This window comes from Mastomys coucha, unplaced genomic scaffold (assembly GCF_008632895.1).
Source record: "Mastomys coucha isolate ucsf_1 unplaced genomic scaffold, UCSF_Mcou_1 pScaffold15, whole genome shotgun sequence".
Lineage (NCBI taxonomy): Eukaryota > Metazoa > Chordata > Mammalia > Rodentia > Muridae > Mastomys > Mastomys coucha.
The window spans coordinates 78,878,601-78,905,218 of record NW_022196897.1 but is presented as its reverse complement, the minus strand read 5'-3'; the positions used below and the strand labels follow the sequence as shown (position 1 = coordinate 78,905,218).

The 26,618-nt window shown below is 48.9% G+C and overlaps 2 long non-coding RNA genes across 4 annotated transcripts in view; one reads left to right on the top strand and one right to left on the bottom strand.

Annotated features, from left to right (window-relative positions):
• LOC116090511 overlaps nucleotides 1-22,891 on the top strand; it is an 83,126-nt gene extending 60,235 nt beyond the window's left edge. Inside the window, exon 3 of the long non-coding RNA XR_004118708.1 lies at nucleotides 22,391-22,891. This is a non-coding gene — a long non-coding RNA (uncharacterized LOC116090511). The remainder of the gene's footprint in view (nucleotides 1-22,390) is intronic.
• The window catches only part of LOC116090510, a 10,603-nt gene continuing 1,447 nt past the window's right edge, over nucleotides 17,463-26,618 (bottom strand). Inside the window, exons 1-4 of one of the 3 annotated variants that reach the window (XR_004118705.1) lie at nucleotides 24,888-25,189; nucleotides 22,470-22,700; nucleotides 21,789-21,967; nucleotides 17,463-18,810 (exon numbers count right to left, since the gene is read on the bottom strand). This is a non-coding gene — a long non-coding RNA (uncharacterized LOC116090510). Of the gene's footprint in view, nucleotides 18,811-21,788; nucleotides 21,968-22,469; nucleotides 22,701-24,452; nucleotides 24,659-24,887; nucleotides 25,190-26,618 lie in introns of those variants that run through there. The other 2 variants (XR_004118706.1, XR_004118707.1) reach the window with 2 other exon arrangements.

Sequence of the window (26,618 nt, the reverse complement as noted above, 5' to 3'; positions counted from 1 at the left end):
TTCCCTCTATATGAACTTTCCACCCTCATTAGTTCAGCTGAAGGGCATGCAGCCTCTCCTGATAGCCTGACCATTCTAGAAACAGAGGCCCAGCACAGCCCTGCAGCCTGGGATCTAATCCTCCTCTGTCTCACCTTAGGTCTCACCCAGGGGGGAGGTGAAGGTCTTGTTAGTGGTGTTAATGCCACGTCTCTGCTTCTTGAGTGTATGTGTGTGTGTGTGTGTGTGTGTGTGTGTGTGTGTTATGCTCTATGTGTGTGGGGGGGAAGCTCAGATGCTAGGCTTCTCTTCCTCCTTTGGCACAGGAACTCTTCTTTGTGTCTGTGGATGATTCTCCTGTCTTCACCTCCCACTGCACTGTAGGATTCCTGTGATTACAAACGTCTGCCAATGTATCGGGCTTTTGTGTGTAGGTTCCTGGGATTCCAACTCAGGTTCTCATGTTTGTCAGGCAAAAGCTGTAGTCACTAGTCAATCTCCCAAGTCCTACTTGAATCGTTCTCATAGAACAGTGCTAGGAATCGAACTGGGGGCCTCACGTATACTAGGCAAGCCCTACAGCTCTACGCTGGGAAAACTGACTCCAGGGTGTCTTTCAGCACTGAAGAGACATCCTACAGCTTAGTGCTGTTATGGACCAGCCGTCTTTGAGGCCAGATCTGCCATAGCCTACCTGAACTCGGCTGTTCTTCCTGTAAGGACCCAGAGACTGTGAGCAAGTCAGAGTTGGGTTCAAATCTCACCTCTGCCCATGGTTCCTGGGGCAACTGACTTTCAGGCTTTCATCCGCCCATAGCATCCCTGTCTCAGAGCTGTGCTGAGTCTCTGCTTTAAATGTCACAGCATGCATTCACTTATAACTGCTGTGACCAAACACCTAATAGGAACAGGAAAGATTTATGCTTCTTCTACTGTCAGAAAGTTCATCCTACGGTTGTCTGGCCCTGTGAATTTGCATGGAACATCCTGGTGGTGGGAATGTGCGGTGGAGTGGAACTCCTCACTTCCTGGAAACAGAGAAGGAATAACAGAGGAAGAGACCAGTGCAGGGAAGGCCCTAAGGGCAGAACCCAGAAACTATTTATTCTCTCTAGCTAGGCCTCATTTCATGAAGTTCTTACCACCCCAAAATAACATCACCACCCAGTAACGATGTATGCAACAGATGAACCTGTGGGGACACCCATATTCCAGCCCTTGCAATAGCCAGCACAGAGCCATGCACAGGGACACTTTAAGACTGAGTCCTCATCTACTCTGGAGGGAAACTGGAACATTCCTCCCTCCTTCTCTCCCATCAGATCCCCCAGCCCAGCCCTTAATGTTGAAGAGCTATCTTCAGCAAATGAGCTGAGGAGGCACTGGCCAAATCTCAGGGCTGGGGAGAGCTTGTTCCCACAGGTATATGACCTGCGACAGGCTTTTTCCTGTAATCATGGGAGCTCACCTCTGATCATGGGTCAGATCAGGAGAATCTGCTTCTCTCTTCCTCATAGGGACCTCCTCCTGAGCCCCGAAGGGACATTGACGGGTGTGAAACCATCTTCCAAGCTCCCTGAGGTTAGGCTGGGATATCCTCTCTCTCTCCTCAGCTCTGCTTTTCAAGCACAGCTCACGTCATCTGTGCCTCAGTCACCCAGGGATGCCTCACACGGTACAATGTGGAGAAGCCAAGAGAAGGGAGGAGGAGGAGCAGCAGGGAGGACGGTGGTAGGCCAGGGCCACAGTGAATGCATTGGTCTGTTCTGAATGAATGAGTCAACAAAGCTTGAGAATGTGGCTGAGAGATGGTGGAGGCAAGGAGACCCATGGGGAATCTGCTGTGGAGGCCTGGGATGGAGGCCAAAGGAGGCAAGTGGTCCTCGTTGGCAAACGAGGTAGTGAGGCAACCAGACAGGTATGGCTTCTCTACGGCAAGGATCGACTATCCAACCAACATCCACTCACAAACAAATGTGTGCTGAGCACCTATGCCGGATCCCAGCCACATCAGGGAGAACTCTAAGAGAGGGATTGGGGCCTGTGTTCTAGGGCTGCCGTGAACTGGGGGCTTAGCACAACAGAAGCCCATTCCCTCCCAGTCTAGACAGGGAGATCAGTGAGTAGGTAGCAGTCGAGGCTCCTGGGAGACACCTGGCTTTCTCTGATGACACCTGTGTCTCCTTGGTGGCCCCTTGCTTGAATTACCTCAGTCATCCTCTGCCTCCATCAGTGGTCACATGGTTTCTCTAGTCTCTGTCTCTCTGTTTCTCTGTCTCCGTCTTTGTCTCTGTATCTCTCTCTGTCTCTGTCTCTCTCTCTGTCTCTCTGTGTGTCTATCTTCCTGTGTGGTGGTTCTCTATGTTGTATGAGTGTGGGTACGTGTGCACGTGTGTAGGGGCCAGAGGTCAGCATTGGGTGTCATTCCTCGGGAGCTTGAATTTTTGAGACAGAGTCTCTAGGTGAACCTGAAACTCAGCAAACAGGCTTAGAGGACCAGGAAATCTCAGAGACCCCTGCTGACACTTGGAAGAAACCCAGCTACACTCAGCATCTTCCTGGCACCTTGTTCATGTCCAGACCTGGGCTTGTTTTTCTTGAGCTGCAGTTAAGGAAAAAAAATCATCATAGCAATAAACTCAGTATTTACCAAGCAGCAAATCAGTAGGAAATTACAACCTTTTAAAATAAATCTGTTTCTAATTGTAGACACACCCAGTTTACTTTTGCAGCCTAGCAGGATTTCCTGGGCAAACAGGGTGTGCAGACACTGTTTTAAACTGACCACCCCTGATCTTTTGGGGCGTTCACCTCCAAGATGCCCGTGCTCAGCAGACAGTGGTCAGCATGCTGTGTATCATGGACAAGCTGTGGGAAACCTCAACCTCAGGGTTTCCTTTTAGTGCTAGACGCCCAATCCCTTGATTATTCCCAACCTCAAAGCCACAGCCCCAGCTGACTGTCTGGCCCACCCTGCACCGGTCTCCCTTGACCTGCTCCCTTGCAGAAGAGTCAGCAATTTCAGAACAAGCAAAATGCAGCTGTTCTTAGGGAGGAGCCGACATGGAAGTCTGTAGTCCCTGAGTATGAAAGATCTCATCCATACCCATGATGAAGAAAGAGAAATAAACTGGTGTAAAGTCTGTAATGTGCCAACAGGGCCCCTGGCACGTGGGAAGTGCTGATAAATGATACTTTTGTTAATGTCTACCAGGTAGGTCCTGTTCAGGCCCATTCTCTCAGCAAGTGTGTATTGAGCACCAATAATTTATGCAATGTGCCGCTGTACTGGCTGGTTTTATGTTAACTTGACACAAGCTAGAGTCATTAGAGAGAAGGGAACCTCAGTTAAGAAAATGCTTCCATAAGATCAGGGTGTAGGCAGGCTTGGAAGGTATTTTGTTAATTAAGGATTGATGAGGGAGGGCCCATTCCTGAGTGGTACCATCCCTGGGTTGGTGGTCCTGAGTTCTGTAAGAAAGCAGACTGAGCAGGTTAGAAGGAGCAAGCCAGTAAGCAGCATTCCTCCAAGGCCTCTGCATCAGCTCCTGCCTCCAGGCTCCTGCTTGTTTGAGTCCCTGGCCTGCCTTTTTAATGGTAAACTGTGATGTAGAAGCTTAGCTGAGTAAAGCATTCCCTTCCCAAGGTACTTTGGTCATAGTGTTTCGTTGCAGCGACAGTGACCCTCACTAAGACAGTCATATTGCCACTTGCCTGCTCACTCCTTCACCTCCTACAAGACTTCAATCAAATGCAGTCTTAGCACCGAGGTCTTCAAGGCCAGGCACGTAACGAAGTTGCTAGCATGCTTCCCTGACGTGCATGAAGCCCTGGGCTCAACCCTTAGTAATAGATAAAGCAGGTATAGTGCATATCTGAAATCTCAGCCCCTGGGAGGTGGAGGCAGGAAGGTCAGAAGTTAAAGGTCTTCCTTAGCTATATAACAAGCTCAAGACAAAGCTGGGAGACATAAGACCCTGTCTTAAGAAACAAAATTAAATAAATAAGCAGACAAATAAAATAAAAGAAGGCTCTGGATTTCACTCCATACTCAAGCTATAAGAAGATATCTGTGCACTAGGGAACAGTGGCTGCAGGAGAAGGCATCGGGGTGCTGCCTCCTCCTGTCCTACCTGAGGGGCTCTGAGGAGCAGGGCCAGGATCTGCGACAGTCAGGGGCCTGGAGTAGGGTGGCCTCCTTTTTCCTGCCATCAGCCCCTCCTCCTGCAGTAACCCAACCTGAACCCCTTGTGGTGCTCCCCTGAGGTTCCCATCTCCTTTCACCCCAGCTGCTCCCCACTACCCAGTCCCTCCCCCTCCCCGCAGCCTGGCTCCTATCTCTGTTCACTTTAACACTAATGGGCTCTGCACATCTCTGGGATGAATGGGTGAAATGATGTTTATGCCAAAGGCCTAGACAAAGAAGCCTCTCCTGGGAGATGGCTGGCTGGCAGCTTCCATCTTCTACAGGGGTCACTGGGCAGAGGATGTTAGTGGTTTTGCAGGCCTGCAGGTGGCTCAGACCCATCCAGGACAGGTTGATCTGGGAAGCTGGGAAGTCAAAGAGAGAGGTAGCCATGGCAACCTTTCCTGAGGCATCAGGACCAAGGCAGGCTCTAGATTAACTTCTGTTGCTTTTGAAGATTGCTCTGGGGTCCCCCTACTCACCCTCTGAGCCCTCTAGAGTCTGTACATAATGTTCTTAACAGACATAAAGGGTGGGAGGGGAGGTGGTGCCTCTGCACACCCTGAAAAGCTGAAAGCCTGTCTGTAAGCCTCACAGGTGCCACTTCTACATGTGGTGGCGATGTGCCAGTTGCCACATGGCACATGTTTGGTTTCTCTCTCTGTCTCTCTCTCTGTCTGTCTCGCTGTCTGTCTCTCTGTCTCTGTCTCTCTGTCTCTCTCTCTGTCTCTCTCTATCATGTGTGTGTGTGTGCACAGGCGCATGTGGATGCCAGAGGATACCCTTGTCACCTTCCATCTTGCTTGAACAGGGTCTCTTTTGTTGTTTGCTGCTGAGCACTCCAGACTAACTAACCCATGAACTCCTGAGGATCTCCTGTCGTCTTCTTCCACCTCACTGTGGGCTCCTGGGATTGCATCTGTCTTTACAGGGGATCTGGGAATTGGAACTTCAGTTCTCATGTTTACATGGCAAATGCTTTAGGAGTAGCACTGAGCATCTCTCCAGTTTCCTCTTCCTCTGCAGCTGGCTTGATAGGGAGCCTCATTATACACCCAGGTTGGGCCTCAGACTGGTTCCAGACTCACAATCCTCCTACCTACCTCTGTATTAGGAGTGCTGGGATTATAGGCACGAATCATTGTGACCAGCTTTAATCACACACACTTTGTGTGTTTTATTTTATTTTTAAAACATTTTATAATTTTTTTCTTTGAGAATTTCATTCATGAAATTATTATTATAAATTATTATTTATTCGTGTATTATGACTATATTCACCCATCTCTCTCCAACCTCTGAATCTTTCAGATCCTGATGCCCACCTTCCAAATTCAGGTCCTCTTTTTTTTGGTTTTTTTTTTTTTTTTTCGAGACAGGGTTTCTCTGAGTAGCCCTGGCTGTCCTGGAACTCACTTTGTAGACCAGGCTGGCCTCGAACTCAGAAATCCACCTGCCTCTGCCTCCCAAGTTCTGGGATTAAAGGTGTGCACCACCACTGCCCGGCTCAGGTCCTCTTTTTATGTTGTTTAACATCCTACCAAGTCCAACTAGAGCTGGCGGTGTGGGCGTAGCTAATAGGGTCACTGGAGCAACCTACCAGTCACACCCTCAAAGAAAAATTGTTATCCCTCCCCCAGCAGCCACCAACTGCCAATAGCTTCTCAGGGGCGGAGCCTCTTGAGCCCCTCCCTGACCATTCCAGAACTTGTGAGGGTAACAACTGCTGTGAGTTTAGGTGTGCAACAGCCATGTCCTATCCAGAGGACAGCAAATCACAACATTCTTCCCCACCAATGGGCTCTTCTGCCTCTTCTTCAACAACGTTCTCTGAGCCTTAGAGAGGGGGGTGGATACAGCTGTTCTATTTAGGGCTAAGTGCTCAGTCGCTTATTCTCAGCACTTTGACTGATGGACGAGTGTCCGCATTAAGCGTGCTCACTTCATGTATTTTGAATAATTATGAAAAAGAATCCATGGCCTTTACCAGAATGTTGCAGGGCTCGTGGTGCAGAAAACATTAAAGGCTCCATTTCTCAAGCCAGAGTCCTGCCTGGGAAGTTCCTCTGTTCCCAGAAGCTGAGCCTCTGGGGGCCTCTGTAACTCCTACTGATTCAGGCAGGAGTATAAGCTCAGGATGCTCCACTTGTGTGGGTAAGTCATGCGCATCTCCCCTCTCTCTGCTGTGCCCACTCCCTCTGATCTCTGGGACATGGCAAAGCTAAAATAAAACCCCATCCTCTGTAGAACTCAATTGTCTGTTTTACTGCCAAGCCAGCTTTGTTCGAATTTCCAGGCACCAATTAGAGCCAGCTTGCTTAGGCCAGTTAAAGTGTACAGGTGTGGTAGTGTTGACATCAACAGGCTGGCATTTTCACGGCAGATATTTTCATGAAATATTTATAAGAGATTCTAGGAACTTTAACAGTTCAGTGGCAAGCTTCCCTCATCAGCAGAGCAAGAGCCATCCAAGGAGGGGACAGAGTGGCAGAGGCCAGCAGGGCACAGAAGAGGGGGTGGGTCTGAGAAGCCAACAAGGAGGATGGGGAGACAGTATCGTCTTGAAGCTCTTGGGAATGCACAGAACCTGTCACCTGTTGAACGAGATGAGTTAGGTGGTGGGTGTTCTGCAAGGGGCCTTTGTGAGTTTCAGAAGATGGGAATTCTAGACAAGACCGTTAGACATTTGCTGTGTGAGCCCGAGTGGATGTGTTGGTTGGCCCATCTGAATATTGGGTCCTCATGCACTTAAGGATGAAGATAGCCCTCATTGTATCCACCTCCCAGGGAATAGAAATGCAGAGGGGGTGGAAAGGGCTTTGTCTGGATAGGGCAGAGCCCTTTTAGCTCAACATTGCTAAAAGGAAGGTTCTCACAAAAGAGTCCTGGTCCTCAAAGCTGAGCGCACAGGCTAGAGGGAGGGTCAGCCTTTCCTGTGACCTCAGCACCTGGCATTGCCTGGTCCCTCATGAACACTGGTCTTACATTTGTTGTTGACGTTCTTCATGGGCTAGAGCAGGTTCAGGTTGGAAGTAATGTGGAAAGACAGCACTTTGGGCCAAAGGCACAGGAAAGCCAGAAAGGACAGCAGATAGGTTCCAGCATGGAGCAGCCATAGTCCAGTTGAGTGAACTCTCCACTCTAGCTTTGACCAGCTCTGACTTGAGCTCCTCCAACCCAGACTTGTCAGGCTCATGCAAAGGGTGTGTTGATACACTGCCTCCCTGTGACACAGAAAGGCCTCTGTCCTGAGGGGTACCCTCCACGAGGCACATTCCCCTGGGGGGTGTCCTATAGCCACTGATAGCTTTGTGGGACAAGGCTGGCCTCTCTGATGCAATGATGGGTCTGGGTCTTCACAGCTCCCTGTGCCTCTGCCCTTCTCACTCTGACTCTGGTCTGGCCCTGATCTGGCCATTGGGACAGCAACTAATCATATGTGAATAGAACTTGGGAAAGCACATGGGGATATCCCTGTCCTCCTTGTTCCTCTGCTTTTGTCATGAAACATGTCCAGGCTACTTTGCCAGAGCATCAGAGCCTGTGGAGAAGAGTAAAGGCATCCTTGACCAGTCTATAGCCAAGATCAGGTGAGTCAGACCCTCTCCAACACACACGCACACACACACACACACACACACACACACACACACACACACACACCACACCACAGGGAACCACCTGTAGGCTGTTGCAATCTGATGGAGAATTGTTTGTTACACAGCAATAGCTGACTGATGCAGTGTTTATGTTCACCTTACAGTTTTCCTGAATGATGTGTTCTCAATGAAGAGAAAACAAAACAAAACAAAACATCTGGCATCCAGGGCTGCTGGCCAAACAGAGCAACTGGCCTATTGGTAGCAAATAAAACCTTCAGAAACAGTCCTGGGACCCCCATATCATCCGCATGACTTTCAGGTAGTCATTTACTACTCTGTGCCTCAGTTTTCTCATCTGCAAAATGTCACTGTGGCACCATAGGGCTGGAGTGAGTTAGAAATGACAGTGGCTATAAAGTTCACAGGAGAAATGGCCCCTGTGACACAATTTGCAGGTATTTCTTTGTGGTAGCTGATGTCAGACCCTGCCCCAAAGCCTCTGTTGATGGCCCTCAGCTTACATGGTAGCAGGCTAGGCCCATGGCAGGGACTCAAGCAGAAATGAGAGGCTACTGGCTATGACTGGTGCAGACTTCATCTATGCTGGGATTTGGGGAGCAAAGCAAGACTTCCAGCTCCACAGCAACAAGCTCCTGCCCCCCAAGATACCTGGCTGAGCTCCCCCAATGTGCCCATATCCACACTCCCATCTAAGAGACCTACAGGGATTCTGAGAAGGGGGTAGGGTTGACCCTCACAGCCCCATTTTACAGATGATGACTCTGAGGCCCAGAGAGGGACTCTGACCTGCAAGAGTGAGATCATCAGATCTCAGGCTGCCAACCCTCTCCTCCTCCACAGCTGACCAGAGGTGAGCAGGTCAGTTCCTGCTTTTATGAACCTATTCATTCTGTTGCTCCCCACTTCTCCCCTGCAGGCCAACTCGATGGACTCTGAACCCTTATGCTCTCAGAAGCCACTTGTAGTTTGCAAAGAAGGCTGGCGGGATACCGTGGCTTTAAGAGGGCCCAAAACACAGCTTCCAAAGTGAAAACCGGGGCTGGGAGATGGTTTGCTGGTGGAGTGCTTTCTGTGAATGCCTGAGAACCTGAGTTTGGATCCCTAGCACTCATGTAACCTGTCTGCCACTCGTCTGTCCCCTTGCTGTAAACATCCAGGTGTGGTGTGATATGATTGTGGCAGGAATCCCAGCACCTGGAAGGCAAACACAGGCGGATCTACTGGCCTTGTAGCTGAGTCTACCTGGCCAGCTCCAGGCCAGTGAGGGACCCTGTCCAAAGAAAACAAGCTGGTTATCAATTGAGGAAGAATCAACACTGACTCTTTAGCCTCCACAAGTGTTCTTACACACACGCACATGCACATGCACATGCACAAGCACGCACGCGCACGTGCACACACACACACACACACACACACACACACACACACACACACACCAGAACAGAAACCATAGTGCAACATTATTAAAGACCATTGTGGAAAAGAGCTGCTCTGTAAACAGCTTTCATCTGGCTGGTTCCCTCTGCAGCAGGCAGACTAATAATAGATCTTATAATAATGGATGATTCTGCCACCTGTCTGTCCCCTTGCTGTCCCCTTGTAGGTCCCTGACTTGTAGCAGCACGTTCATTCATGGTGTGTGTCTTGGTTCTCTCAGGCAGTCATGGAAAACACGATTGCTACAAAGACCAGACTGTTTCTTTCTTGCTCTGTGGTCTGAGAAACTACAAACTGGCTTGCTGGCCTCAGTCGCTGGACTCCTAATCTAAGAGTGATAGAGATCCCAAGGGGCTCAGGGTACAGAGGAGCTCAGCCAGGAACACGTGTGCCCTGCTCCCTTGCAGAGAAGGGCTCTGTGAGGATCTTTTCCTGGTGCTGACTGCAGTCTGCATAGGTCCCAGTTTTTATTTCTGAGATGTCTCTTCACAGCATCATAGGAACCTTGAGGGAAGCTAGCCAGTTTCCAGACCCTGCCCTTTTCCTCCCACAATGTTTGCATGAGGGGTGGCGGTCAGGGAGGAGGGAAGAGGGAAAGCGTGGTACCGGGAAAAGCGTTTGAGACTCACAGAGAAGATTAAAGTCTCAGGTTCCACACTGGCTGTTTGCTTTGGGTCTTGACCCTCACTTACACATCTGTCTTCTCCCTGGTCCTCATAACTGCCCTGAGACAGTAGAATTACCATCATGGCTCCAGTTTCCAAGCTGAGGAAGCAAGCTTAGGATGATACAAATGAGAGACAAGGCTCTTCATCCCACCTCTGCGGCCTTCTGTGGATCTGACATGGGCTAATGTGCGGCCACTCTGAGGCCCATAACATCACAAAGTCAGTCCACAGTGCCCGGGGATTCTGATGATGCAAGAATAAATACACGATTAGGCAGACGCTGCTGGGGTGGGAGTGGAGTATAGCTGAGGCACTCCAGGGTAGCTTGGGCTGGATGGGTGCTCCTGCCATAACTTACCCTTCAGGGTACCCTCTGGCTCCTCTCCTCTGCTTTTCACTTAGTCCTGCTGACAGGAAAGAGCCTGGGGAGCTGAGGAGACACTGAGGTGGGGGTGAGGTAAGAGGGTCATCATGACCCCCACGCTCAAGTCCTAAGTCTACAGAAGAATGGTCTGAATGGAGATGTGCCTTGAGATTCCCTCATGTGGCAGGCAGAGGTCCAGGTTGGTAGGCAGGAGACGATGACAGAGACGCCAGCTTTGCTCCTTTGCAAACTTCAGCCAGGGGAAGACAGGACAGTGGGGCTGAAGGGCTGCTGGAGTTCCCCCCATTCTGTCCAGTCACCAGCTTTGGGTGGCTCCTGCTGGCTGTCTCTGGACACAGCAGAATGCTAAAACTCACCCCCACAGTGCAAAAGCCTCAGACCCTTACCTCAGACCCAGCCTTCCAGCCAGGAACATGTGCTGTTTATCCATCCCGCCCTTCCACCCACCAAGGGCAAAATATTTGGTGTTTGGAAATGGTCTGTTTGCTTTTCTGCTTCCTGAGGCCAGCAGAGCTTAAAGAGGTCCATACTGATGTGAGGTTCAGCAACCAGGCCCTGAGCCTGAGCACTGAGACCCCTGGCTGGGGGCCGCAGCTCCTGGGCGCCTGAGAGCCCAACCTGTTACAGCAGGGAAAGCAAGGCAGCTTCTCTCGCGGAGACCCTGAGCCACAGGATGAATTTACTTCTCTTGGCAGCTTGAGGGAGCTGTGTATCCCAGACAGGACTCCTCTGCAGCAGAAAACTCCTGTCACAAGAGCAGAGAAGGGCCTGCTTGGAGTGCTGGGTTCCAGGGTGTCTCTGCAGACCACCATTAGTTGAACAGTGTGAAAAATTTAGCCATCTGATATTTTTGGTGGAATTCTAGGTGTCTGGGACTCTCCTAGGTGTGGGGTTGCATGATAGGACCCAAAATCCGCCTTCGCCTTTGAGCTCTACTTGGTAGAGGGAGAGAACACAGGCACCGTGCTGCTGCTTGTCTACAGACTGAGATAAACCTCTCATCCAGCTCCCTTTGTTTATGGAACTGGAAATCAACGGGGTCTCATGACGTGTGCCTGCACTCAGTACTTGCCCTTGTGGGTGGGGCTCCATTGCCAAAGGCGACTCTAGGAAGTCAATGTGTATGGGGACATTTTGGTGTCAGGCAGAAGTAGTGAGTGTTCACAGGGTGCTGTCCGTCCCTAGGGACTGTCAGTTCCCCATAAGCCCGGAAGAGGCTGTCAGCCTCGGCACTGGCTTAGGGGTGCAATAGGTCCTGAAGGCACTGGAGATCAGAGTGGGTAAAAACTGTCTTCTGGGGGCCTGGAGAGATGGCTTAGTATCTCAGAGCACTGACTGCTCTTCCAGAGGTCCTGAGTTCAATTCCCAGCAGCCACATGGTGGCTCACAACCATCTGTAATGGGATCCGATGCCCTCTTCTGGGGTGACTAAAGACAGCAACAGTGACAGTGTACTCACATATATAAAATAAATAAATCTTTTAAAAAAATTGTCTTATTGGGAGGTAGAGGCAGACTTTGGGGGACACTGGCTGTTACTGAGCCTGGGCCTCTTTCTGTCCATTTCCGAGGAAATGACCCCAGGAGCCTGTCTATAGCAGTTATAAGAGGCCATTAATAGTATTTTTTCCCTAGGATTGCATTTTCATAACCCACGGCTCCTGTGGCTGTGTTTCTCTAAATCAGATGTTTTGCAAAAAAAGAAAAAGAAAAGTGAAAAAAAAAAAAGAAAGAAAAGCTAAAAACCCTTTCGATCTCCATTGTAAATCCTGAGTGTCTTTATTAAGAGTGGATGGCTCCCCGGCTCGCTGGAATCTGTGGAAGTGTGGGAAAACTTGAAGTAATTAGACAACCAGGGAGGCCAGGTCTTCCCTGAGGGGGCGTCCTCCATGTTTTGTCAAGCCCTGTTCTGATGGCTTCCACCCTGGGGAGGCAGGAGCATGTGTCGGGAGGCTGGGGGAGAGAGGAACCAAAAGGGAAAACAGATGTTTCTACGATGGGGTGGGTTACTGTCCACACCGCAGCTGGACTCCAGAGCCCTTGCCCAGGTTGCCTCACAGTGAGTTCCCATGGCCCAGCATGCATGCCTGTGAGCTCCCAAGAGCATGCACTGTTCGTTGCAGAAAGACATGGGCAAAACTAAAGGGGAGGGGAACTGTTAATAGGCTCAGAGTGAACATAAAACAGAAAGTAATAGAGATCTGGGGAGAGGGCCTAGGCTCCGAGGAAGGGGAGAAGAGACAGCTGAGCACTTATGAGCAAAGTGGTAGATCTCAAGAACCAGACTTAAGAAGGGAGCACAGTTTCTGAGTTCGAGGCCAGCCTGGTCTACAGAATGAGTTCCAGGACAGTCAAGGCTATACAGAGAAACCCTGTCTCGAACCCCCCTTTTCCCCCCTACACACACACACACAAAAGAAGTGAGCACAGAGAGCCTTAGTAGCTTGACCAAAGCCACACAGCAGGTCTGAAGCAGATTCTTCATGCCTGTGGGTAGGGCTCGTTGGTTCTGGGGAAGATATATTGAATCTTTCTGGGGATCATGCCAGGCCATATATACCACAGCTTACATTTGCTTACAGGATGGCAAAAGAGAAGAGCACATGCCATTATGACACTAGGTAAAAGCAGCAAGGGAGACTTTTGTCATTTGCTAGTCTCATTCTCTATGGGATTTGAGACACCAGAAAAAACGTATCATGCCAAGGTGAAAGAAAAGATTATAGGAGGGACAACCATAGAAGGATGGCCTTTCTGTGTGGGGATAGGGAAGTGGCTGGAAGGGACCTATGGAGACCTTCCTATATTTGAGCTTGATGTTGGAAGAAAGGTAGGCAATTATAGGGTGTTAACTCAGCAGGGCAGTCCAGGGACAAGAATGTCCACCCAAAGACCATAGGTGGGAAAGAACATGGCCGCTGCAGTGCTCAACAGAAAACCACGGACGTGAGACAAGGCCTTAGGAGATCAGCAGAGGATCTGGGGTGGGCTCCAGGCCTGAGTATGGAGGCAGACACAGATTCCAGAGAACAGAAGTATGAGAGCAAGGTGGGTGTCCTAGAAACTCCCCATCCAGTGCACTAGGGCTGATGGAGGTAGGAGGCCACAGGAGGCTTTGTGTGGTGGCGATGGGGAGAAGATACAAGATCTGACCCAATACCATGACCCAATACCTCTGCCCAATGCCCTGGGTAGAGGACAGAGGGAAGGTCTGATGTGGACATTTCCAAGGACAAGGCTGAAAGGAGAGAGGAAGGCAGGTCCTGATTAAACTCTGAGTTCCAACTTGAGGAGCAGCCAGGTGGCAAGAAGTACTCCCTCGAGGACACCTAGGCCTTATAGATCTAGAAGCCCTTCCAGATGGCACGGTCCACCATTGCTGATCCCAGCACCTTTATTTAAAAACAAACAGAACAAAACACAGACTCCTGCAGTGACTCAGCAGATGACGGTTCTAGACCTAACTCCATCTGGATATCCAGATGTGCAGCCTCAGCTGGGTTGCTCCCAACACTGACTGTGTTACAGTTTCCTTTTCTGGAGATGGAATCTTCCAGAAGCAGAGCTAACGTGACATTATGAATTACGTGCTTATTTCAGGTGAACCTTGGAGTCGTCACAAGGGAAATTCCTGTATATCAGGCGTGTTTGAAACATTCTCAGTTTACAATGCCTTCCATTGATCCTGACTCATGGGGGCATCCTATCTGTAAGTAGCAGAGCATCCAGACTCATGAAGACCTTGGAGAAGGGAGCTCTAAAGGTCCACTGGGAGAACAGAACTATGGGCAAGTGTCCCAGGGGCTTCCACTGAGTCTGTGTGGGAAAGAACCCCAGAAGGGTTGACCCCTCCCCCATCACTACCACCATGGAAGTCAGGGATGAAGTTCACTTGGATACCTGGAAGGACAACTAATTGGCCAGATGGGCCACAAGACTCAGAGAGGAGAAATGGTTCTCCAGAGCCACATGGCAGTCTGTTTGCCTGTTTCCTCTCAGTGTAACCTCCTGGGGGATGGGGTGGCACTTGCTGTGTTTCTAGGCTCCACCTGCTGGAAGTTGGTTTGATACTCCATTTAAATAATTAAGCTCTAAAATACCCAAACCAGGTCATTATCCTCCCAAGGTTTCACAGCAAGATTACTATCTGAAATGCAAGCTAATTAGCTACCTTCTGATATCCCTGACTTCCCTCTTCCCACCAGGCAATGCATTGTATTCAATGGCAGAGGTCTAGGCCATGAGAGGTTGTGGCCACAGCTGGGGCAGGATAGGATGCTGGGAAGTTGGGAATACCAAGGGATGGGGGTGGGTGAGGTTGTAATTGGTGTCTGTGCCATTGTGGAAAGTTTGCCCTTCACCAGGGCTTGCTTGGCAGTGTTGGGCCATGTGAGTATGGCTTTGTAGGACCATGCATATGGTGCACATGATATGTGCACCAGTAGACAATATGTACACCATGGACCCAGAGAGGACCTCTGAAGGTCTGTGAGCCTTCCACATACTGTTGTCTAGGAAATTTTTAATTGTTTTAGAAGTATAGTCTTCAGATTTTGACATAATTTTTGCTTTTAATGGTCAAAGGAAGGAAAAATGGTTGTGTTTTGTTTTGTTTTGTTTTCCCTTTTTAAAAAAAATCCGTGTAGAGGTGTTTTTCTAGCACATTCATGCCAGAAAAGGCACATGCACACCCAAAAAGATGCAAGAAGAGGGCTTCGGATCCCCTGGGACTGGAGACAGGAGTTAAAAACAAAACAAAACAACAAAACAACAACAAAACAAAAACAAATGGCCAGCCATCATATAAGTGCTAGGAATTGAACCTAGGTTTATCTAGAAGAGCAGTGAGTGATCTTAATCTCTGAGCCATCTCTCCAGCCTGAGATTAGATTGTTTTGTATTTCCTTTGTTGGGAATACATACAAAGCAGCATGCCTAAAGTCTGTGGATTGGGTAAAGAATAATGAAGCGGGGTGGAGGGAGGGCTCATTGGCCGAATATTCATCTTGTGTGTATGAAGAAGACCTGAGCTCCATCCCCAGAACCTATAGAAAAAGCTGGATGTGGTGGCACAGGATTGTAATGCAGTGCTAGGAAGTAGAGATAGGAGATCCTTAAGACTTTCTAGCTAGACTTTCATTTACAGGCCAGTGTCTCAAAAACACAGTGGGTGGCTAACAGCTGAGGACTGAGTAAGATGCCCTAGAGGTCATATGCATTGGGTGCCCATGGAGGCCAGAAGAGAGCATAGGAGTCCCTAGAGCTGAAGTACAGGCTGTGATGAGCCACCCAGCATGGTCTTCAGGGAGCGCAAGCAAGAGCCCTTAGCAGCCAAGCCATCCTTTCTAGCCCTTGTATTGATTTCTTTACAATTCCCCCAGTATCCATCTCTTCCAAAACAATACTGCTCAGGCTCATTTGCTTCTGAACCCTCCCACTGTGGCTTTGCACTGCAAACTCCTTCAGGGGTAACAGCCCAGCCTGTAACTTGTTCCATTTCTTGGCTCTCCAGCCTTCCATCATGAGATTCTATAGCTATATATAACTATATATATAATTATAGCACCTGGCCTCTGTCGAGTCACACTGTTTTCTGGCTTTGCTGTCTGAGCAAGAGTTCTCTAAGGAAAAAAAACAGAGTGTGGGACTCTCAGATCACAGGGCTTATCTCAGATCACAAACCCAGTTTTGCCTGATAAACTGAAACGAAGCCTTAAATACCCCCAATCCAGCTTGCTATCTATCCCTTAAAGCTTAAAAATTAAGGTACTACTACTAATCAAACCATTTCCCTCCAGAGTGTTGTCACATATGTGCACAACCCCAGCATTAGGGGTCTTCCTTTTTGCCACTGTGGTGTGCTAAGGATCAGCACTGGTGTTATCACCTTGCATGTGTTCAATGACTAGTGAGACTGAGTGCTTTGTCTGTGTTTCTTGGACGATAGGACAGTGGAACCAGTCAACTGGTTGCTAGTCTGCCAAGTAGTTGGGTGGTTTTTAAAATTTATTGATTCAAACTGTTTTGCTGTTGTTGTTTCTCAAAAGTATGTTCTAGAAATCAATTGTCCACAGTTCTATGAATTGCGTATGTCTTCTCACACTCTGTGGATACTTTTATTGCATTTTCAAAGCATCCATGGCTCCAGGGAAGTCTGAGAACTCTTCCTTTATATTATATTACAGGCTCATTTAATTTATATTATAGGTTATGTAAACAGGAGGCCTGTGGGCCAGAAACCTCAAACTTTCATTAAGTGTATTAGAATACATTGTGCCAGAAACCCAGGGTGTGTCATATACTGGCTATAGATGTGGCTCAGTTGGGAGAATGCTTGCCTGGCATGCAGAGCCTTGGCTTCCATCCATAACACTGATAGGTACGATGGCACACAGCTATGACCCCATCTCTTGAGATGTAGAGGCAGGTGGATCAGAAGTTCAAGGCCATCCTTGGATATATAGTAAATTCAAGCGAGGCTGGGAAATAGACCCTGGCTCAGAAAAAGTGTCATGTTCAATGTCAAAATGCTTAGCTTCTCTTCGAGTTTCAGACTTCCTGGGCCTGCAGCCCTTAGGTGTGTTCTTTGTCCTCTGAGATACACAGTGTTTTTGTGTCTTTTCTTATTGCTGTGATAAAATATCCCAACAAAAGCATTAAGGGAGAAAGCATTTATTTTAGCTCATGGTTCAAGGTATGGTCCATCATGTCAGGGAAATCACAGCAGCAGATGCTTGAAAGCTGGTCATAGCCCATACACAACCAGGAGGGAGAGAGATGAATGAACACAAGCTGCTCTCAGCTCCTTTGATCCATCTATATAGGCCAGTGTCCCCAGCCAAAGGGAAATGGGCCTGCCCACACCAAACCACATAGTCAAGATACTCTGCCATAGGCATGCCCAGAGGCCCATCTCCTGGGTGATCTTAGCTCTTGTCACATTGACAATTAATACTAATCATCACACCCAGGGCCAATGCCACCATGCTGTAATGGGGGTTTCCTTCCACACCCTGGGTCAGTTGTCCAAAGTACTCTCAAGTGTCTAGCCACTCATCATACACCCTTGAATTTACTTCTGTAATGACTATTACAAGAGACAGGAAAACCTATGGCTTGTACTGTTCACTGGAAGAGCTCACTGTAGAACACATGTGCATACCAACAGCCAGGACTTCAGGGGATGCCAACTTTATAGCTTTTGTACCTTTGTATGCAAATGTTGGACAGAAACAACATATTAGAAGATTCATCTTGGCTCCCAGTCCCTCGTTGCTTGGTTCCATGTATTCCGGGCAGAACATCACAGCAGTGGAAGCATATGGGGAGTGACATCTCATCTTATGGGGGCAAACAGAAGAGAGGGAAGAAAGGGTCTACACCCTTCAGAGGCATACTCTCAGTAACTCACTTCCTCCAGGTAGGTCTCACCTCCTAAAGTTTCCACAACTTACCAAAACAGCATTACCCCAATGGGACTAAGAATTCAGCACTCAAGTCTAGAAATGGGGGAAATTCACATTCCAACCACAATGTCAAGTGAATGTCTAACTCAGCCCACTTCTGACACATCTCTCTAGAAATAGTGCTGGCTCTTTAAAGTTAAAGGCTCAGTCTCGAAAGGCTGTCCGCCCCAGACTCAGATTCCAGTAGCAAGCCCCTGGCTATGCCCTGTGCTTCTGGTCCACTGGCTTTACTTGAAGTCATCATGTAACTCTCTTTGAGTTCAGTTAATTTGCTAGAGTAGCTCACGGGGAAAGGGGGCTCACTTCACCTGTGCTTACTGCTATAGTACAGACATGTTTCAAAAGCTATAGATGAAGAAGCTGATGGAAGGGACACACAGGGAACAGTGAAGGAGGAGGGCATGGAGCCCTCATGCACACACCTTCTTGGCATCTCTATGTATTGCTCAGTCCTACCTACCACCCAGGGATGTTTTTGCACTACACTGACAAGATGGATCACTAATTCCTTTTCTAGCCTCTCCCTTTTCTGGAAAAACCCAAGCTTCCAAACATTGCTCTGTCCCACTGGTAACCAACTTGTACTGAAACTATGCAGAAGCTCACCAAAAGCTACTCCCTAGAGCAAGAGGCTCTTCTGTCATCCAGGGAGCTCGAGAGGACTATAGAGCCCTGTGTCCAGAGCTGGAAGTGGAGACCTAATACCAGAACAAAAGATGCTCCCAGCCCTGAGGTTGCATAGGAAATGACAACAGCCTCAGGAGCCCTGTGCTGGGACCAGGAGCCAAAGACCCAATCCATATTTCTCACTGGATTACAATATTCCGGTTATAATTGCGTGTCATCTGCCGTAAGCATCTGCAGGACCTCTATAGACAGCCGATCTCATCTTAGCTTCTGACCTGAAGATCAAGGCCTGGGAGACTTAACTCTTTAAAGATGACAGAGAAAAAAGTCCCAAGAAGGACTTGGCCTTATCCTCTAGCCGACTCGGTGGTGAACATTATTATGAAAATGGTTGTGAGCTTTGGACCGTCTTCAGAGTGTGCGGGGTCTCCTTGATCTGCGGGGGAAGAAAGGGGAGAGTGGTTAGCAGACATATTTGGTTTCCTGTTTAATGCAGGGACATTTTGATTTGCATCTCATTTATATCTATTTGTAGGCTGAATCTTGAAGGGCCAAATTCAGAGATAAAATAAAATCATGCAACCTGCTATAGCCGGTTCATATGGGATATGGAGGTTTTGACAGACCTTGAAGCTCAGTGGGGCACAGAACTACATTCTGGAAGAGCTGGTTCTTTTATGCAGTTGGTTTCTTGACTATGTACTATGCTCCAGCTGCTGTACTAGGAACTCCAGGACAAGGTTGGGATGTCAGTGCTAACTCAAGCCTGTGTAGGGTAGCAGCCGAGTCTTTATTCCTTAAAGTCAGGAGTGGAAACTAGTTAGATGCCATGAGGTGGAAAACCTTTGTGGTTGGCACTATGGCCCATGAGCCCAGCTCTGGCTTTACCACCTGGGTATTCTTGGACAAGCTAGTCATTACCCACAGAGCTTTAATCTCTCTGTTTATACAATGAGGATAATAACAGGCTTATGTCTAAAGCTCATGCGAAGATAAATATGTAGCTGTGTGGTCATGCTCCAGGCCCAGGGTACCACCAAAAACAGAAAGCAGAGAGAGCTAGGTATAAGGCCAGCATAATGTTCTCATCTCTGGTCAACGGACTGTCACCCACAGAAGTGTGCCATTAGCCAATTCCAAAGCTCAGCCTGACCGATTCTACCCCCACCCAGCAGGGACATGCAGGCAGCTGGGGTCTAGGAGGGCTCAGGTGTCCGCATCATGGTGATTACATGTGAGAAGTCACAGGGCTGGAGATGTTATCTCTTGCTGTCAGTGTTGTTTGTTCTCATGTAAGAAATGCTAGGCACCTCTCAGTACTTTCCAGTATTTTCTTCCTGCCCCATCCACCTGAGGTCAACAATGAAATACTCCTGTTCCCACAAGTATCTGGAGTGTGCAGAACCCACACTCAGAGCCCTCAGAAATGTGTCCAGCAGAGACCTGCAGCACTGACTTTGGAATTGTCCCGGCAAGCCTAGAAACATCAGGAACTTTCTGGGCCTGAGGAGATGGCTCAGTCAGTAAGGCACTCTTCTCACAACCAGGAGAGCCTGAGTTCAGTGCTCATCACCCATGTGATAAAACTTAGTGTAGTGGCATACACTGGTAATCTGTAATCCCAGAGATGGCAAGATGTGAAAGAGAGACTGGTGGATCCCTGGAGCTCTCTAGCCAGTGAGCCTATCTTACTTGGTGAATTTCCAAGTCAACAAGAAACACTGTGTTTCCAGAATTCCTTCCCCAGGGAGATATAAACAGCATCTGTCCCTTCCTTAATAAGGTCCAGACCATAAACTGAAGTACCCTTCCACCCAAGTTCACCCTGTGAACCAGTGAGCTTATGTAGCTTAACTACAGAGAACTGGTGAGGGAAGTTCAAGATCATGGGAAACCCCAAAGTGGCCATACTGGGAAGTCTTCACTCAGCATAGCTCTGCCATAGCAACGTGGGTAGAGTCTCTTCTGTTAATCTGCCACAGTTGGTATGCTCCAGCACCTCCTGAGACCAGGAGCCCCATATGACTAGGGTAGAACTATATAGCAATGGCTGGGAAGAATGACTGGAGTCTCAAGTTAGGGTCCAACAACTAGTCCCCACACCCAGATTCTGTGAAGGGATGTTAACAGTCAGCAAGCCCTATGGCTATGGGCTCTAGCAGGTAAACACAGCTGATCAGATGAAGATGGTGTGTTTATTCCCAGAGGACCACGTTCTACAGCACTCTGTCTCAAGCAACAAGTAGAAGGTAGCTGAGGGAGAGCACCCAAGGTTTTTTAATGACCTTAGCACATACCTGCACATATGTATGCTTGCACACACACACACACACACACACACACACACACACACACACACACACACAACACACCCTTTTACCCTTTCCTTTTCCACCCCTCCAAGTTTATTTAATTCATCCACTCTGGCTGGGTTGGTTTTGATCCTTTGAACACAGCTGACAGACAGCTCGTTCAACATGGACCCCAGCTCTCTTGGGAAAGTGCAGTGAGAGAGCAGGCTCCAGAGTCTACCTTGCCTAGGTTGGAATTGAACTTCTGGAACTCATTAGCTGTGTGACCCAGAGGGCAACCACCTTCCCAGGGTTATTTCCCTCTTATAAAATGCCAATGACCTGCCAGGCATGCCTGTGCATGAAATGATTGCCTGGGTCCCCTTGAGGCTCACATCTGGTTTGGAGGGAGACACATTCCCACTTGCTCTTCTTAGGTGAGCTGACCTGGCTCAAATCTGGCTCTCTCCACTAGGTTGCCCTGGAACTTTGGCCATCTCTTTGAACCTCAGTCTCAGCAGCCACAGAGGCCAGTGGCATGAAGCAGCTATGCCCATTCCTTTCCCCTTTCTGGGCTTCCTCTGAGCTCCCAGCATCTGCTCTTGACCACAGCCCTCATCTGGAATGTCTCTTTCTGGCATGCCTCTTGCAATGGGACATTTGTGCTTCCTCTCTTTTTGGGGTGTTCCCTCCCCAGCAGACTGATGCTCTCAGGAGACAGCCTCTGTGCCTGTCTCCTATCTCCTTCCTCAGAGATCTTGGGTTTGCACACAGGGCCCCCAAGAACAACCCATTTGGAGTTTTTCAGATGGTGTATTTAAAGTTCTCTTCTGGCTCTGCCTCTGCTGGGTTCACACAAAGGCACTATTAAGGAGCAGTCATAGATACAACTGTGTTCAGCATACACTATGTGGGCTTGGGATTCTGACCTTGGGTGGGTTGACTGAAGCCATCAGCTACTGTAGAACTGGTGTGTGTGTGTGTGTGTGTGTGTGTGTGTGTGTGTGTGTGTGTGTGTGTATTATTTGCCTTTAAGACAATAATACTGTTTTATTTTCATATGCAATATGAAATAGACAATAGCAACAATGAAAACTATATAACTGGTCTCAGTTTACTTTACCTCAGGGTTAAGGGCAGGAGGGCAAAGATCTGGAGCCATCAGCACTGGGACAGGTGTGAGGAGGGCCACGTGGAGGAGAAGCATGAAGGGGCTAAGCAGTACAGAGCTGTCCCCTGACAGCCGCTCTTGAGTCTGCGTTCTAGGCAGCCAGCAGCTCCTTCTTCTCTCAGTTGGAGTTGCTATTAATGAGAATTATTTGTTATTGAACAGCTAATGCTGTTCCTTTGCAGTTGACACATCCCAAAAAATGCACCAAAAGGATCCAGAGTTAAAGGTTGCCCTCTGTCCCAGTTCCCCTTCCTGGAGGCAGCCAGGGCTGTTCTTTGTGTGTTCTTCCAGACACAGCATGTTTACACTGGAGGAAAAATATTTATGCTCTATGTGTGTATGTTTACATCTGTGTGTTCCCTTCAGTCATACGCAATGGCGGCAGCCTGTACCTGCCGTTCTGCCCTGTGCTTCTTAGCTTTGTGTTGTGGACTGGAGGTGGGAGCTTACTAATTGGCAGAGCATCATGGTTACCCATGTGTCTGTTATAAAAGAGCTCTTGCTTTATTTAGCCTGTCTCCCTCAGTGGACACACAGGTTATTCTGTTTTTCAGAGGCAGTCTTCTACAAGTCCTCATCCTCCATGGTCCACTACCAGCAGAGCTTGTTTGAAGGGGCAGATGATGTTGTTACCTGGCAGCCCCTGCAGCTGTCATCCATACAGCTCCCTTGATGTACCATCTGCTCCAGCTCTGGCTCATTTTCAGGCAAGTTTCTTGTCTCTCCTTCCTATTACAGGAACTTCCAGGGATCACCTTTCACAGTCCTCTGTACCCCCAAATCTGGGACATCCCTGCTGGTCCTCTTTGCCTAATAGCACTTCCTGGGTCAGAGACTTCACCATGGCTCAGACCACTGCAATAGCTGTCTTTTCGTGTCATGGAACAACAGACAAGGTCCATTCAGGAACAGAATCTCAAATCCCCATTCCTGCCCTGTCCCCCTCCCTTCGTGCTATGCCTCTAGTTACTCTATACCCGCCCAGCAAGCTTTCATTTCGTCTCCTACTGTGCCTTCTGCCTAGGGCACCATCCACACTCAGATCCCATCCCCCACCCCACCCCCAATTCCTTTTTCTGTAAAGTCCCAAAATGAAACAGCGTTTTCCCCAAGCAGGCTGCTCTGACCTACCACCCTAAAGAGGCCATTCATCCACCCCTACACCTTCTCCGTGGCTTTAACTCAGTTCCCACACCAGGTAGAGATCTGCTTTTGTGTCTCTGCAATGGTGACCCTCTCCACAGGACTAGCACAGTCATCTGGAGGCTTGGGGTCATTCATCATCCCCTAGGGAGTTAGCAGTGTCTCTATAGGTAATTCTGGCTCTCAGCCATGGCTATAGACAGGCAGGGAGGAAAATAAGTCAAAGCAGAAACAGACCTGTTGTCTTAAAAGGTGCTGGCTTGGATGAGGCACACACCTCTCCTGCTCAGATCCCATTGCTAAGAATCTCAGGCTGGAAAGTGTAGTCTATTTGGGCAGCCATGTCCACACTGATAACTACTTTTCTCGGGGAAGGCATGCATGAAATTCAGTGGATATGGAGGAATCTTCTATTATGGCCTCTAGGGGAATTTGTGGAGAAGAAAGTAACCCAGGGCTTGGGCCAGTGGCTCGAGAACCCCAGGCAATCCAGGCTGTGAACCATTCTGTGCCCAATTCTCTGCTGCCCTGTACCAAGGAGACAGTCCTTGGGCTCCCAAATCTCAGTCTCCATTTTCTCTGACCAGATCTCTCTTGTCTTTTATGCCAGGTTGGTGATAATCAGGGCCAGGGTTGAGCACTGGAGCTCAGTTAAGAGCCCCATCCATGAATAAAAATCCCAATGCCTCATGGGAGCTGGGTAGACAGACAAACCTTCCAGTATGTGAGAAGCACCTTTGAAGATGCAGAGAGATGCCTTTAAGAATAAATCATTGGCTGTCGCATTTCTGCCAATACTGGAATCACCCAATAGGTGTCACTGCGTGCTCTTGAAAGTAATAAAAGTGTTTTTTTTTTTAAACCAACTATCTAAAGTTAACTTGGACAAAAGGGATAAAATCTCATTTGTATTCAAATGAACGACAGCTAATATTTATCCAGCACTTTCAGAGTTGAGGTTATAAACTAAATTACCAACACCTTAGGAACCTTAGGTCAGATGGGGAAACTGAGGCTCTGACACTCTGACTTGGCTGAGACCACACATAATACACAGTACAGGCAGGATCAAGCCTCACTGTATCTGCATCTGGAACCTTCCTTCATAACAAAGCCACTAGAGTAAGCTGTACAGGAGTAACTCATCCACTGTGGTCTCCACTAACAGCATTCTGGGCTTGTTTATATCTGTCCCCATTGGGAATGGAAACATGGAAGACAAAGAACACTCTACTTGGGGTTCATTCATGTTGGTCTTGTGCACCTATGGAGAACAGGAACTATCCTCACCCTGGAAGGACAGCTGTGTCACAAGGGTGGGCAGTGTCCATATGGCTGGTAAGGGCACCACTGTCCACCACTGTCCTTGATGGGAAAACCCAGTCTCTTCCCCTCCCCTCCCCCTCCCCATACCCTGGCTGCTGTCACCTCCCCTCACTTCCCAGGGATGAGCCCATTTCCTCATCCCCGAACCTTTTTGCTCTTCCCACCATCAGCTTCTATCAGCCCCTTGATCTTTCCATGTGCCAGTGAGACCAGAAGAGAGATCCCATATCTGCAGAGTCAAGCTGCTGCTTGCCCAAAGGACCCGGCTTTGCCTTCTTGGTCTCTGGATCATTACCCCAGCCCCAAAACAGCAGGTTCTTTTCCACCTTCAAAGAAAACAGGAGGCAGAGGAAAAGCCTGTGGGTAAAGAAACATGGGAATTTCTTCATTTTCTCTGCCTCCTTGGAAAGCCACATGGATTAGCAAAGCATTCTAAAGAGCTGGCAAGATGGCTCAGTCGGTAAAGTGTTCATCTTGTAAGTTTAAGGACTGTGTCCAATCCCAGGACCCACATTTTAAAAAATGCTAGAGGCTGGAGAGGTGACTCAGCGGTTTAAGATGCTTGCTGCTCCCAGCACTTACGCCAAGCAGTTCATAACCACACGTAACTCCCAGGTTCAGGGCATCTGCCCTCTTCTGAGTGCCATGGCACCTGCACACACGTGGTTCACACACAGATTCTTTACACATACATCCACATTAACTAAAAATAAAAGTGTTTTTTAAAAAAGTGCTGGCTATGGTGGAACACTCTTATAATCCAAGTGTCTAAGGTAGAAACAGATCCCCAGGGCTTACTCTGGCTGTCCAGCCTAGCTCACATGGTGAGTCTCAAGCCAGTGAATAGACCTGCCTCCCCACCCCAAAAAAAAAAGACCTTAGAAATGGAAATGATACCCAAGGTTGTACACACACACACACACACACACACACTCATACAATCACTCTGTGTGTGTGTGAATGTGTGTGTGTGTGTGTGTGTGTGTGTGTGTGTGCTGTGATAGGGTGGCAAAGCAGCCAGGATTCGGAGTCTGAGAAATGTCTTTTCTTATCTCTTTTCCAGGGTATCACTTTTCTTAAGGCAAAACATTGCTTCAGCTCTTTCTCCCTTCTCCTCAGGCCTGGCTCATCACAATAACCAGTCACATGGAGCAAGAACTTTCTCAGCCCAGCCTCACAGTGGTTCCCATGGCAACCACTGTGGCAGGTCAGATAGTCCCTCTCCTCCCCCAGCCCTAACCCCAGAGGGACCTGACCTGACTCCCTGAGCATGATGGACAGCTGAGAGGTTTCTCTGGAGCTCAGGAGCTGGAGACTTCATTCGTCACCCCTGCTAGCTCTGTGTACCCACTCTGAAAAAGTCCCTTAGAGACACACTATCTATCATCCCCAGATGCGTAGCAATGCTGCTCCTGGATGAGGCTGCCCCATCTCTGGACTGTAAGGACAGAAGGAAAACAGTCAAAGGGTGACAGGTCCCTGCCAGATCCAGGTCTCCAAATCCCAAGGTTGCCAGAGCCAGATGGGCAGTGGGAAATAGAGAAGTGGCAGGGGCAAAGGTCACAAGGTAGCTGACAGGCACCCTGCTGGCCCCTGCAAGAAGCCTGTGGAAGAAGGCCAAGAGAGCTGGGCTTTGTCCCGAAGACCTGAACTCCTGGTTTACCAGTGCTCAGGCACCCCCATCCCCACTTCTTCCCTATTCATGGCATGCTGCCTGAGCCTGGCTTCCAGCACGGATGCTTCCAGGAGACTGACCTAGGAGGGGCCTAACATTACCAACCACCTCTGGGGGCTGTGGGGATGCTGAGGGGGTGGCTTGGGCAGCAGCATGGGCTGGCACTGCTGTCTGTTAATCTGTTAGCTCCCTCCACGGCAGTGCCCAGCAGGACTCTGACTCAACCTTAGTTGCTCTCAGTCATCTTTGGAGCTGAGTCGGTGAGTGGGTGGGTGATGAGTCCTCTCACCCTAGAAGTAGGGCATGAGGAAGAGGGAGGAGGGAGGGAGTAACGGAGAGAGACAAAGAGACTGAGAGACAGAAACAGAGAGTTTGTTCCTGGGGGCTGTGTGAGAGGGACTAGGCTGCTCTGATATCTCTGAGCTACGTGATCCTTGGCAGTTGCCTCTGTTCCCCTGAGGGTGGGGATGGGTTGTTCTGCTAGGGAGTGGAGAGCTCAAGTTGAACACCTGACTTGAGTACCTTAGGAGGCTGAGAAGATGTAGGTATGCTCTCCTCTGCATTTGCTAGCCACCAAGCAGGGGTGGGAGTGGAGAGGGAGTGTCTGGATGCAAGGATGGGGGTTGCGGGGGGGGGGG